At 40.1% G+C, this 15,412-nt stretch overlaps 1 protein-coding gene across 2 annotated transcripts in view; it reads left to right on the forward strand.

Annotated features, from left to right (window-relative positions):
* LOC111139160 (mastermind like domain containing 1) overlaps nucleotides 1-15,412 on the forward strand; it is a 109,985-nt gene that overhangs the window by 9,465 nt on the left and 85,108 nt on the right. The gene's annotated exons all lie outside the window — the stretch shown is intronic.

Genomic DNA, 15,412 nt, shown 5'->3' on the forward strand with positions numbered 1-15,412 from the left:
GGTCCTTGGGTGACAGATGGGCATATGAGAAGGCCAGTCCCGCCCAGCGTAATAGCATCGTGGGGGATTCCAAAGTGCGGGTGTTGGTGACATGGTCTGGCAGACATCAGGCTCAGGACACACTCAGGGGTTCCTCTCTTTAGGGTCACTGGCCACTCTCTGTTTTGCCTTCTCATGTGGCCTGAGAAATGTAACAAAAGAAAAGCAGGTCTCTTTTGATACCAAAAGTCCTCTTGTCCCTTCTTTTGATCATCGTGTGAGTTACACCCAAGCAAACTAGCGTGAGAGAATCCCTGGCTTGGAAGGTCATGCAGTGTTTCTGGGATCTAGACACTCTGGAGGATTTGCCTGCTTAGAGATCCTGCTCGTCCAGCCTTCTGCAGCTCCTGAGTGGGGCCAGGCAGGGTGCGTCTGGCCCAAGGCCCTGGAGGAGGTTCCATGTCTGCCTGCCATGGAAGTTAGTAAATGGGATCTGAGAGGGCCACTGATTTGGTTGGGTTTTCTACATTTCCACTGTCACACCTGGCATCAGGAGGGAAAAGTGGGTCTTTGACTCCCCCCAAATCACTGAAAAGGTCTGACCAGCTCTTTGTGAAAACTGGGTGGTGGACCTGCCCGTATGTCTGGCCGGGGCCCTTCCTGGGAGATGGGGGCGGGGGCGTCATGTTCTCTTTGGAGAGAAGCCTCAGGAGGAGCGGTGGGGCATGTGCTGGGTGCGATTCAGAGAACCTCCCCCACCGTCCCTGTCCAACACTGCAAATGTGGAAAGGCTTCTCATGGCAAGGCCAGAAGGGCTCATAAATCACAGATGAGGAAACTGAGGCTCTGAGTGGGGCTGTGCACTCCCCCTTACAGTAAGGGCTTTTTACCTCTCTTAAAGACCACCCTGTCATCCGATTAACCTGGCCCTAATGAGTGCTCAGGTCCTGAAAGCCAGCCGAGAACATGGAGAGTAGGTGTGGGAAGCCATTTGAACCCTCAAAGGATGTCGCCTGTGTGGTGACTCACATTTGCTGATCTGGTTATGCCCATCCCCCCACACTCAAGGTAGAACCTCTGGGAAGGGAGGATGTTGCTAGGAGCTCGGGCTTTCCCTCTCCTTTATGAAGAGATAAGTGCTGGTTTGCTTTGAACTGGTTTGCATACAGATTGAGGTATTCACCCCCCAGCCCCCCCATCCTTTGTTTCTTTTGCTAAAGAAAGCCAAATTTGCCAGGGCTGGGTAAGTCAGGGTCATGGTGAAGATGAGTATTCAGTTTTGGGTCCTTATGCAGAGCGGCACCCGCTCTGTCTGTCCCTTGCTGGAGCGTCTGGGCCTCTGCTTTATGACTCATCTGGAGGGAGAGAAGTCGAGCAAGTTAGTGGAAAGTCAGTGCCCTCCAGCAGTTGGAGGCATCGTCCAGTAATCAACCTGAGATTGGAGATCCTGACAGTTAATCTTACCCTTTGGAAGAGTCACTGTTTGGGACCAGCTTTGAGTCTGGGAGGGATTCTTTGTGCTGTAGTGGGTAGAACATCCACCGGGGGGGGGGGGTGGATCTAGCTCTGAGCCTCAGTTTCCCCGTCTGTACAATGAAGGACTTGACTAGGGGAAATCTGTAGGGCTCCTCCAGCCATGACATCCCACAGTGCTATGAGTTGCGAATTAAACTCTTAAGTTACTTAAAATGTTTGAAAATGATAAATCATCATTTGCTCTTTTTGAAACGACCAGAGACTTGACAATGTGGGGGGGGGTTCGTGTTAGGTTGGTAGGTGGGGGCTACGACTGTTATATGGCCAAGAAGAGTTCTGGAAGTTCGGGTAAAGATAAAAGCAATTGGTATGTGTTTATGTAGGACCAAAGAAAGGGAAAAGTGGAAGTTCCCTTAGAGACCCCTGGTTTTACACATGAGGATGCTGGGGCTGAACTAGTCCAGGACTCAGGCCTTCCCACTCCCAGCCCACCCTGGAGCTGTTTGTGTCACCGGTTCACAGACTCTTACAGAAGCATCATTGAGCTTCCAGCTTGTGGGCAGCAGAAGGGAAGATGGGGGTGATTTTGATTTCTAGCTATCAAATGGTAGCTTATCAAAAAGGATTTTTGCCCCCATCTTTACCCTCCAGTAACAAAGAGTTGTTCCCGGCTAAAGTAAATATTTAATTCTGTTAGTACTAATGCCTAATTTAAGATAAAACAGATTTTTAAAAATACTGGGATAAGGGGTGTAGGGATGTGTGGACTTTGGAGACTTGTTATTTGGAATTATTTTAATTTAAACATATGGGCTGTTTTAGGTTTGACTTCATATTTGCTAATTTTCATTATGAAAAAAACCCAAACTACCCCACCCTTAGTTTTGCAGTGAGTAACAGCTTGTCTCCTCTAGAAGAAGCTGTACTTGGCATGTTTGCTTATTGTTTGTTTGTTTTGAAAATTACTTTGGGCTCCAGGTTTATACTGACCCCTGACCTGTCCAAATTGGAGAGGAGAAGCAGCCCAATGTGCCCCACTACCTGTGAGGGTCCACAATAGAGGAAAGGGTCTGTGTTTGGCCCCTTTTAGCTCATGGAGCATCTACAAAATCTACCCAGCTTATCCCCACACAGCCACCAGCTCTGAGACTGTTTTTCTCGGTTGTAGCCCAAGCACCTCTTATCTGAGCCTAGCCACATCCCCTCCCCTGTCCTGAAACAGGACCAGTGTCTAGGAGGAGGCAGCCTGGGTGCCAGGCCCAGCTCTGCTACCTTGCTGTGAGACCTTGGGCAAGTCCCCTACCCTCTCTGGGCCCTGTGGTCCCCATCACTCCAATGAAGGGCTGAGAAGAATAGAGGGCTCTCTGAGATTTTTTTCTTCTGGGGTTGGATTACTGTATTTAAAGGCTGTGACTGGACCAGTGGAGTATATGACCTTTAAATCCTTTCTAGAGGTAAAACTCAGTGATTGCCTGAATCACTGGAAGAGGAAGGGAAACATGGAGTCCAAGAGAACTGAAATGGACTAGCATTTTTTAAATATGTGTGCTTCTTGGGGCACCTGGGTGGCTCAGTCAGTTGAGTGGCTGCCTTGGGCTCAGGTCATGATCTCAGAGTCCTGGGATCAAGTCTTGCAGTGGGCTCCCCACTCAGCAGGGAACCTGCTTCTCCCTTTGCCTCTGCCCTTGCTTGTGCTCTCTCTGTCTCTCCTGAAACAAACAAACAAACAAATATGCTTCTTTGCCTGCATAGTTCCTGATGGCTGTCTGCTTTTGGGATACATTTGGAAAAATGTATCTATCTCCAGCCCTTCACTTGGATTTGTTTGGCGCTTTGGCTCCTAAAAGGGAGTGGGGAAGGGAGGACAGTGTCCAAGACCCTTCTCTCTACTGTGGACCCTCACAGGTGGTGGGGCACATTAGCCTGCTTCTCCTTTCCAACTCGGGCAAGTCAGGGGTCCGTATGGAACAGGACCCCAAAGTAATTCAAGACTGGAACTTGGGTGACTGATTCAGGAATAGGTCAAAAGTCATTCTGAAAATTTGATTCAAGGAAGATGTTTTGTGTATCTACTGTGTGCCTGGGCTGTGAAAGGTGGACAGATGGACGGGATGGATAGATGAATGGATGGACAGACCGACTGAAGGGCGGAAGGAAGGATAGGCAGCTATGTTAGATGTTACAGTGTAAAAGGCTACTGAGTACCCATGGTGAAGAACTTATGCAAATTAATGATTTGTCAGGGTGTTGATACAAGAGCAAACGGAGCAGACCAGAAATGCTCCTGGAAGGTCATCCCGTGGGGGAGACTGAAGGAAGACAAGATTTATAAGTAAAAAATGCTGTATGTCTGAGGTGATAAGTGATTTGCAGCAAAATCAGTCAAGGAAGGGAGCAAGGGAGTGACTGGGAAGGGTGTCCTTCTAAATGGGGTAGGCAACAAGGATTTTGCCAAGAAGGTGAGATTTGAACAAAAACTTGCAGAACCATGAATCCACTAGGCCAGTGTTGTCTAATAAGTACATTGAAAAAGTTAAAAATCAGGTGGAATTAATTTGAATATATCTTATTTAACCCCAACTGTCTAAAATATTATTTCAACAAGTGATCAACTTAACAATTACTGACATATTTGTCCTTTTTTTTTTTTTATCATGGAAAGTCTTTACATTCCAGCATGCGGTTTGCACTCACAGCACATGTCAATTCGGACTGACCACATTACAAGTGCTCAACAGCCGTATCTTAACTCTCTATCTACCCATCCACCCATCCATCCATCCATTTGTCCATCCATCTGTCCGTCCATCCATCTACCCATCCATCCATCCATCCATCCATCCATCCATCCATCCATCCTCCAAAACAACTCTACCTGAAAGGAGTTTTGATTCTTAGCCTTTCTGCCTTGTGGGCTGGCCATATGGAGTCCAGTGAACCAGTTGGTGTCAGCCACACTGAGCAGGGCTCTGCAGACCACTGGCAACAGGTCTTTTGTCTGAAGAAGGCTCCAGTATTGACCTGAAATTTATCAAAATGAGAGCAACCATTCCCTGAATGCCCTCATACACCCAGAGACCCCTGCCCTGTTGCTTCATGGGAATGCTCCCATCAACTGGGAGCATTTCCTAATAGTTGGCGCTCAGGCCTGTAGTCTGTTCATCCTGGGGGTTTGTTGATCACATCTAAGCTTTTTTTCTTTAATGTTTTAGACTGACATGAATTCACATTCAAGAAAAGTTGCAAAAAATAATACAAATGATTGCTGAATACCTTTTACTTCAATCCCTAAATTTTGACACTTTACCACATTTTCTTTGTTTTATCCACTCCCTTCCCCCCCCACACACACATGCACACACTATTTATTTTTCTGAATTGTGTGAGAATAAACTGCAGACATGATGCTCCCATTCCAAAGTAAGTGAATGTATATTTCCTAAAAACAGAGGTAACCTCTCGTACAAGCACAGGATGTTGATCAAAATCAGGAAGTTAACATTGTTTCCAGTCTAATCCAAAGACCTTATTCAGATCTTGCTGATTGTCCCAGTAATGTGTTTTATAGCAAAAGAAAGTTCAGGTTTCTGAACTGGTGCATTTGGCCAGTTGTTTTGCAGAATACCCCTCGTTTTGGGTTTGTCTGATGTTTCCATGTGATTAGATTCAGGCTCTGCACCTGCGGCAGGAACGCTGGAGAAGCGATCCTGGGTCCTGGTCCGTCCCTCAGATCACAAGGTCATTACTGCTGATGTTAACCTTGATCACTTGGTTAATGTGGTGTCTGCCAGGTTTCTCCACTGCCAAGGTACTAGTTTTTCTGTTGTAATTATCTTATGGGGATATATTTGAAGAAATGTTAATAGCCTGTTACTCTGAAAAGTTTCACTCACTAATTTAGCATCCAGTGATGATCCTTGCCTGAGGCAACTTTATTATGCTGGTTGGCAAATAATGAATTTCTAATTTCATCATCCCTTCTCTATGTATTTTTTGGCTGTCTACTACAAGAGAGAGCTTTCCTTCCCTCCTCGTTTATTTACTTGTATATTCATTTATATCAGGTAACCTAGTGGGTTTTTTTTTTTATTCAATGAGCTATAATCCTTTACTATCATTATTTATTTCGATGCTCAAATTTTCCCAGATTTGGTCAGTGGGAACCTAACCCTTTATGCCAGCTCTTAAGTCTTTTTGACATGTCCCTAATCATTCTCTGAGCACAGCCTTAGTTTCTGGCATAGCAAGGTGTTCCAGGCTTATCTTGTTTGTTTTCTGCCTCTGCCCTAAAAATCAGCTACTTTTCCAAGGAGCCTTAGTTTCTTTTGGTGGAGAATGATATCTAGAAACAAAGATCCGGGTACTAGATATATGCTCATTTCTACAAGAGTGTCATTGCTAATAGAACTTCTCAGTCCACAAAGGTAGGAAAATAATTACTTAACCTTCATCTATATTTCATTTTATTAATTTCCATTATTGTGATAATTTCTCTATCTACCCACCTACCTGTCTGTCTCCTATCTATCTATCTAAAATCCATGAATTCACACTGATACTTCTAAATTCTAATCCAATAGCAAAGTCAATTCTTTCCCCATCCATATTTATATTTCCCTTTTATGACAGTGAGAAATCTACCTGCTACTATCCATAATGTATTTACTCATTTACTGAATCCTAGTATATACAGAAGGTAGTTTCATAATTGCTAACTCGTATCTGTGTGAGAAGAAGCCCATAACTAGACTACGATATTTGTTTAGAATTCTCTTTGTCTTTTGCTTGAGGTTATAACACCCAAAGACTGTGTTGAAAAATTACCTGGGCTAGCTTTCCATCCCCCTGCCCCTGGGGTGGTCAGTTGAGTGCGGTTCAGTTGACTTATTTCGTTTAGATACTTTTGGGGGTTTTTGTTTCCCCACATTTGTTAATTTTAATTCTTTTTTGAGCAGGTGAAAAATAACATAATTCTGTAAGTTAAAAACCATAGAAAAGCAACACCTCCCATTACTTCTATTCTTCCCACCTTGCTCCATTCATCTCCACTAAGTAACCAATCTCATTTGTTTTCCTGTGTTTCTTTTTGCACAAATGAGCAGACGTCTGTGTATTTTTTTTTCTTATATGAAGAGTAGATCCTTTTTTGAGCTTCACTTTTTTATGGGATGGTACATCCTAGTGGTCACCTCTTCTCATTTCCTAGAGCTCTTTCTCATTCTTTGATTACAGCTGCCGAAAACAGCAGCACGAAGGTACCGTATATGATTCAACCCTTCCTATGTATGAGCTTTGGGTTGTTTCCAGTATTTTGCAATTACAGCGCGGCAGTGAGCAACCTGGTGCATATGTATTTTCATTTTGCCAAAGGTATGTGTTCAGGGTAGATTCCTAGAAGTGGAATGGGTGTGTCAAAAAGTAAACACCTATTGGTTTTGTCAGGTAATTTCCACATTCCCCTCTTGAAAGGTTTGTACCAATTTGCATTCCTCTCAGTAATGTGTGAGAGGGTCCTTTTTCCTAAAACCTTGCCAATAAAGTGTTTGCTATACTTTTTAATTTTTGTAAATCTGTTAGGTGAGAAATGGTATCTCAGGAATTTTAATTAAGCATTTTTCTAATTATGAGTAACTTGGAGCATCTTTTCATATGCTCCGGAGCCTTTTTGGGGTGTGTGTGTGTGTGTGTGTGTGTGTGTGTGTGTATTATCTTTTTATGTCTTTCCTCCCTTCCTCGACTGAGTTTTTGGTCTTTTATCCTCAATTTTAAGAGTTTTTATATTAAGGCTATTAGTTTTCTAACCTGTGATAAATGTTGTAATTTCTCCCAATTTGTTGTTTACTGATGGTGTTTATTTTTCTTTGCCATGCAAAAGCGCTTTAAAAAAAGATTTAATTTTTAAGTCATATTTACGCTCAACATAGGGCTAAAACTCACAACCGCAAGATCAAGAAGAGCTGCACGTTCCACAGACTGAGCCAGCCAGGCCCCCACAAAAAGCGTTTTTGCATAGTCAAATATCAACCCTTTCTTTTATCACAACTGGATTTGAGTCACAGTTAGAAACCCTCTCCTCACACCCAGGTTAAAGAGGAATTCACCCAATTTTCTTCTACTGTTTGAAGGCTTTTGGGTTTTACATTTAGATTTCTAATCCTTTAGGAGTTTATCCTTATGGCTGGTTATATGGTTTGGATCTCTGCCCATTTTCAAATGGTGACTCAATTATCACAACCTCAGTTTTTTAAACATCTGTCTTTGCAAAGACAAACCATATACATTATGACTTTTAAAACTTTTTATTTTGAGACAATTGTAGGTTCACATGTAGTTTTAGGAAGTGATGCAACAGAGATTCCGTATACCCTTCATCAAGTTTCCCCCAGCAGTAACATTGTGCATCACCGTAGTTCAATATTATTACCAGGACACGGGCGTTGATGCCATCCATCCACTATATTTGGACTTTACCGATTTTACATACTGTTATTTACCTCAGAGCATATGTATTTAATTCAAAGCAGTTTTGTCAAATGTACGGACTCATGTGATCTCCACCATCACCTGGAAGATCCTCCGTGTTGCCATTTTGCAACCAAACCCCCCTTCCACCCCGTCCCACCCCAAGTCCCAAACTCATGGCAACCACTCACTTGTTCTCCACTTCTGTAATTTTTTCATTTCAAGGATGTCATAAAAATGTAATTAAACAGTGTAAACTCAGAGATGGGCTTTTTCCAAGCAGCATAATTTTGGTGGTGGTGTAGTGCAGTGTATGGGGGAGTCCTTTCCGACCCATGTAGAGTGCTCTCTCTTGATGTTGTTTTACTTTGCATTTCCCTAATGCTTAATGACACTTCTCGAATGTACTTGCCATCCATGTGATCTCTTCAGTGAAATGTCCGTTCATGACTTGGGCCCACTTTCTAATTGGATTATTTGTGGGATTTATTTTTGTTTTGTTTTGTTTTACCATTGAGTTTTGAGAGTTCTGTTTACATACTTGTCCATTATCCAGTATGTAATTTGAAAATATGTTCTCCCTGTCTATAGCTAGTCTTTTCATCCTCTTAACAGATTCTTTCATGAAAGGATTATTTTATGGACCACGCTTTTGTTGTTGAGTCTAAGAACTCTTATCAAGCTCTACGTCCCAAAGATTTTCTCCTATTGAAGTTTCATGGTTATGTGTTTTACATTTAAGACTGTGATCTATTTTTTTAAGATTTTATTTATTTAATTGAGACAGAGAGGTAAAGAGAGAAAGCACGAGCAGGCCAGGAGAGAGGGAGAAGCAAATTCCTTACTGAGCAGGCAGCTGGAGGTGGAGCTCGATCCCAGGACCCTGAAATTATGACCTGAGCCGAAGGCTCTAGCATCATTTGTTGAAAAGGCTCTCCCTCCTTCACTGAATTAGTTTCATACCTTTGTCAAAAAATGAGTGGGACATATTTGTGTAGGTATGTTTCTGCTCTGTTGATCTATGTGCCTATCCCTTGGTCAATGTTACACAGTCCCAATTAATGTTGCTACCCTAATAAACTTTAATACCAGGTAGAGTGACTCCTCCCATTGTACTCTTATTTTTCAAAATTGTTTTATTCTAGTACCCGAAGCTTCCATATAAATTTTATTATAAGCATGTCCATGTCTGCAAAATGTCTTGCTGGGATTTTGATAGGAATTGCATTAAAACCATAGATCAGTTTGAATCGAAATGTTTACTGTGTTGTTCTAATCAATAAACACAGTCAGTCTCTTCATTTATTGAGCTCTTTATTTCTGTTTTGTAATTTTCTAGATACAGATCCTATGCATATTGTCTTAGATTTTAGTATCTAAGTATTGCATTTCCTTTGGCACGATTGTAAATAAATGGTACTGTGTTTTTTAAAACATGGGCTCTTTTGGGTATAATTCACATACCATAAAATTCATTTAAAGTGCGTGGTTTTTCTCGTATATTCACAGAGCTGTGCAACCATCTCCCATTTCTAATTTCAGAATATTTTAGTAGTTACCCCAAAAAGAAACCGCACACCCATTAGCAGCCATTCCCCATTCCCCTTCACCCTCAGCCCCTGGCAACTATTAGTCTTCTTTCAGGCCCTATGGATTTGTCTCTTCTGGACATTCCTATAAATGGTGGTGTATAATAGGCAGCCTTTTGTGACTGACTTCTTTCCCTTAACATAATATTTTCAAGTTTCATCCATGTTCAAGTTTGTGTTAGTGCTTCATTCCTTTTTTATTGGCAACTAATATTCAGTTGTATGGATATACCATAGTCTGTTTATCTATTCACCAGTTGGTAGCAATTTGGGTTGTTTTCACCTTTTTTCCTGTTCTGAATAATGTTGTGCAAGTTTTTATATAGATGTAGCTTTCATTTCTCTCAGGTCTGTACCTACACGTGGAATTTCTGGGTCATATGGTAACTCCATGTTTAAGATTTTGAGGAACTGACAGAACGCTTCACAAGTAGTTGCACAGTTTCACTATCTCCCCAACAACATAAAAGGGTTCCATTTTTTTTCCACATCTTCACAGACATCTGTTATTTTCTGTCTTTTTGATTATAGCCACTGATGTTGAGCATCTTTGTGTTTGTTGGCCATTTGTATATCTTCTTGGTGAAATGTTTATTTGGATACCTTGCCGATTTTAAGTTGGGTTATTTGTCTTCCTATTGTTGAGTTGTAAGGGTTCTTTATGTATTCTGGATACTAAACCCTTACCGGATTTATGAATTACAAATATTTTTTCCCACTCTCTGGGTCATTTTTCCACTTCCCTGATGGTATTTTTTTAAAAAGATTTTATCTATTTATTTGAGAGAGACAGAGAACAAGCAGGGAAAGGGCAGAGGGAGAGGGACAAGCAGACTCCTCACTGAGTGGGGAACCTGACACTGGCCTCAGTCCCAGGATCCTGAGATCATGCCATGAGCTGAAGTCAGATGCTCAACCGACTGAGGCACCCAGGTGTCCCTTTTTTCTTGATGGTATTATTTGTAGCACACAAGTTTCAATTTTATGAAATTTAATTTATCAATATTTTTAAACACATGCTTTTGATGCCATATCTGAGAAACTCTTGTCTAACTCAAGGTCACAAAGATTTACTGCTATGTTTGATAAGAGCTTGGTAATTTTTGCTTCTACATTTAGTTCTGGCTTCCATTTGGAGTTAATTTTTGTGTATAGTGAAAAAGGAGTCAACATCATTCTTTTGGTTATGAATATCCAGTGGTCACATCACCATTTGTTGAAAACACTGTTGCTTTGTCTTGGCACTCTTGTCAAAAATGAATTGAACATAAATGGAAGATTTATTTATTGACCCTCATTTCTATGTCATTAATCTAAACATCTATCCTTACGCCAGTATGTTATTGTATTTTTAATTTCAGTTTCTAAATGTTTGTTAATAGTATATGAAAATGTGATTGGTTTTGTTTGCTGATCTTATGTCTTGTAGCCTTGCTGAATTCATTTGTTAGTTCTAGGAGCTACTTTGTCAAGTGTTTTGGGATTTTCCATGTAGACTATCTTGTCATCTGCAGATAGGGACGATGTAGTTCCTCCTTCCTGATCTCTATGACTTTTATTTTCTTGCCTTATTACACCAGCTACAACTATAAGTATTTTGTTGAATAACAGTGGTGACAAGACATTGTCTTATTTCTTTAAAAAAATATTTTGTCTACTTATTTGAGAGAGAGAGAGAGAGAGCACACACAAGTTGGGGAAGGGGCAGAAGGGAGGGGAGAAGCAGATTCCCTGCTGTGCACAGAGCCCAATGCGGCGCTCAATCCAAGACACTGAGATCATGACCAGAGCTGAAACTTGGAGTCAGACACTCAACCGAGCCACCCAGGCTCTCCTCTTGCCTTGCTTCGGATCTTAGAGGAAAAACACTCAGTCTTCCATCATTAAGTATAATGCTAGCTGTAGAGTTTTTGTAGATGCTTTATCACATTGAGGAAGTTCTGTTTCTAATTTTATGAAAAATGGGGTTTTAAAAATAATGAATGGGGGGCGCCTGGGTGGCTCAGTGGGTTAAGCCGCTGCCTTCGGCTCAGGTCATGATCTCAGGGTCCTGGGATCGAGTCCCGCATCGGGCTCTCTGCTCAGCAGGGAGCTTGCTTCCCTCTCTCTCTCTCTCTGCCTGCCTCTCCATCTACTTGTGATCTCTCTCTGTCAAATAAATAAATAAAATCTTTAAAAAAAAAAAAAAATAATGAATGGGTGTTGAATCTGTCAAATGTTTTTTCTGTGTCAATTGATATGATTATGTGCTTTTACTTTTTCAGCCTGTTAATATTGTGGATAACATGGATTAATTTCCAAAAGGTGAACCAACCTTGCAATCCCACTATAAACCCCACTTGGTCATTATCTATTATTCTTTTTAGATATTCCCAGATTTTATGTGCTAATGTCTGGTTGATTTGTTTTTAAATTTAAGTTCATAAAAGATAATGGTTTCATGTTTTCTTTTTTTGTACTGTGTTTGTCTGGCTTTAGTATCAGAGTCATGAAATGAATTGGGAAGTTTTCGTGTCCTTTCTGTTTTCTGAAAGAGATTATGAAAAGTGGTACCCAGTTTTTAAATATCTGGTAAAAATTTCCTGTGAAACCACCTAGGTGTGGAGCTTTCTCTTTTGAGAGGTTTTAAACTACAATTTCATCTCCTTAGTAGTGCTAGGGTGATTTGGGTTATATATTTCATATTGTAAAAGTTGTGGTTTGCTGATAATTTCTTTTTTAAAAGATTTATTTACTTATTTGATAGAGAGAGAGAGAGAGTGCATGAGCCGGGCAGGGGCAGAGGGGGAGAGAGACAAGCAGACTCCCCACTGAGCAAGAAGCCCAACACAGGGCTGGATCCCAGGACCCTAAGATCATGACCTGTACTGAAATCAAGAGTCACATGCTTGGGGCACCTGGGTGGCTCAGTGGGTTAAGCCTCTGCCTTCGGCTCAGGTCATGATCTCAGAGTCCTGGGATCGAGTCCCACATCGGGCTCTCTGCTCAGCAGGGAGGCTGCTTCCTCCTCTCTCTCTCTCTCTCTCTCTCTCTCTGCCTTCCTCTCTACCTACTTGTGATCTCTCTCTGTCAAATAAATAAAATCTTTAAAAAAAAAAAAGAGTCACATGCTTAACTGACTGATCTACCCAGGCACCCCATTTGCTAGTAATTTCTTAAGGGTTTTGGCACCTTTATCCATGATGGGTTTTGGTCTCTAGTTTTCTTTCTTATGCTGTTTTTGTCTGGTTTTCCTATCAGGGCAATACTTATTTTATAAAATGCGTTGGAAAGTCCCATCCTCTTTATTTTCTGTAAGAGGATGTGTAGAGTTGGTATTAATTCTTTAATGTTTGGTAGAATTCTTCAATGGAACCATCTGGGTCTGGTGTTTTGTGGGAGAAAGTTTTAAAATTATGAATTCAATTTCCTTAGTAGTGACAGGGCCATTCGAGTAGTCTATTTTGGTAGCTTGTGCTTTGGAAGGAATTGGTCCATTTCACTTACATTGTCAAATTTGTGCATATGAGGTTTTTCATAATATTCCTTTATTAGCCTTTTTGGTGTCTGCCAGGTCTGTAAGTGATAGCTCTCTGTTTCATTTCTGATCTTGGTAATTGGTGTCTTCTCTATTTCTTTTCAGTCTCGCTAGAGGTCAAGTTTGCTGATCTTTTCAAAGAACCAGCTTTTTGTCTCATTGATTTTTCTCTATTGTTTTTCTGTTTTCAATTTCATTGATTCCGCATCTTTATCATTCCTTAACTTCTGCTGCCTTGCGTTTATTTCGCTTTTCTTTTCCTAGGTTCTTGAGGTAAAGCTTAGATTATTGATTAATCTTACATATTAATTTGAGAGCTTTCCACTTTTCTAATGTACACAGTTAGTGCTATAGGCTTCCCTCTCAGCAACGCGTTAGCTGTGCGCCCCACACTTTTGTAAGTTGTGTTCTCATTTTCATTCAGCTAAAAGCATTTTTTTTAATTTCCTTTGGGACTTCCTCTTTGACCCATGGATTGTTTAAAAGTGTGTTGCTTAATTTTCAAGTATGTGGAGATTTTCCTGATTTCTTTCTGTTGATTTCTACTCTGATTAAAGAACATTGTGACTAAAGAACATATTCTGTGTGATTTCAACGATTTTAAATTTGTTGAGGTGTGTTTTAGGACCCAGGACATGGTTTATCTTGATGTATGTTCTATGGGCCCTTGAAATGAGTGTGTAATCTGTTGTCATTGGATGGAGTGTTCCCTAAATGTCATGTAGAACCTGTTAATCAATAAAGTATTGTTGAGTCCTTCATTTTTGTTGATTGTGACTAGTGGTTGTATCTATTGCTGAGCATGGGGTGTGGAAGTCTCCCAAGTATCAGGTGGATGTGTCTATGTTTCCCTTTAGTTCTCTTGGTTTTTGCTTCATGTGTTTTGATACTTTGCTGTTTGGTGTGTACACATTTAGGATCGTTATGTCTTCCTAGCAGAACAATTCTTTTATCATTATATAATATCTGTCTGTCTCCCATAATATGCTTTACTCTCAAGTCTTTTTCTAATGTTAATACAGCCACTACTTCTTTTTTTAAAATTAATGTTTGCATGGTATATCTTTCTGTCCTTTTACTTTCTACCTACCTATGCTATTGTATTTGGAGTATCTTGTAGGTAGAATTTAGTAGGGCCATTTTTTATAATCTACTCAGCCAATCTCTGTCTTTTAATTGGTGTGTTTAAACCATGTAAATATAAGGTAATTACTGGTATGTTCCAGCTTATGTGTGCTGTTTTATTTTCCTCTAGTTTGTGTTCCTCTGTTTCTCTTTCTTGCATTCATGTGAGTTACTTAGACATATTTTAGGATCACATCTTGATTTATACTTAGTGTTTTTGAGTATCATATTGTATAATCTTTCTTAGTTGTTACTCTAGTAATGACTTAATGTTACTCTAATAGCAGTATACTAATTTATACAGTCTTTTAAATAATTTATCACAGTCTACAATCTATAGTTTATCACTTTGAGTGAAGTGTAGAAGTCCTACTTCCATTTAGATCCCTTTTCTCTCCCTGCTTTTAAAATATAATTGTCTTCGCCATTTCTTCTGTACACACTGAGAATGAGATGAGATGGTGTTACAATTTTTGCTTCATCCATCAAATATAAGATTGAAGAAACTCATGAGGAGAAGGGCTTATTGTACTTATCACTGTTCTTACCTGTTCTGAATTTCTTCTTTCCTTTATAAAGTTTCTCTTTCTGTTATTTCTTTTCTGCTTGGAGAACTTCCTTTAGCCATTCTTTAATGATGGGTGTATTAGCAATGATGTCTTATTTTCCTTCATCCAAGAATGTCTCGATTTCCCCTTCATTCCTGAAGGATTTTGTTTTTTTTTTTTTTTTTTTTTTTTTTTTTTTTTTGCCAGAGAACTAGTTTGGAGTTGACAGTTCTTTTTTTTCAGCACTTGAAAAATGGTATGCCATTTCCTTCTGCACCCCACATTTCCTGAAAAGAAATCCCCTATCTTTTGAACTGATAGTTCTTTATGATTTTTCTCTTTGTCTTTTCATTTTCAGAAGTTTAATTATGATGTGTCTTGGCAAGAATTTCTTTGGATTTTTCCTGTTTGTGATTATCTCAGTTTCTTGAGTAGATTTATGATTTTGGCAAATTTTGAAGGTTTTTAGCTATTATTTCTTTGACTGATTTTTCCATCTCACTCTCTCCTCTTCTGGGCCTCCAATAATACAAATGATGAATCTTTTGTTGTTGTTGTCCCACAGGTCCCTGAAGGTCTTCTTTAATCTCTATCCTACTAATTAGCCTTGTCAGTGAGTTATTTTATTTTTGTTACTGTACTTTTCAATTTCATAATTTCTATTTGTTTGTTTTTATATAACTTCTATTTCTTTTCTAAGATTTCTTATTTTGTTA

Source organism: Enhydra lutris, unplaced genomic scaffold (genome assembly GCF_002288905.1).
Source record: "Enhydra lutris kenyoni isolate GAN:26980312 unplaced genomic scaffold, ASM228890v2 scaffoldscaffold96, whole genome shotgun sequence".
Classification (NCBI taxonomy): domain Eukaryota; kingdom Metazoa; phylum Chordata; class Mammalia; order Carnivora; family Mustelidae; genus Enhydra; species Enhydra lutris.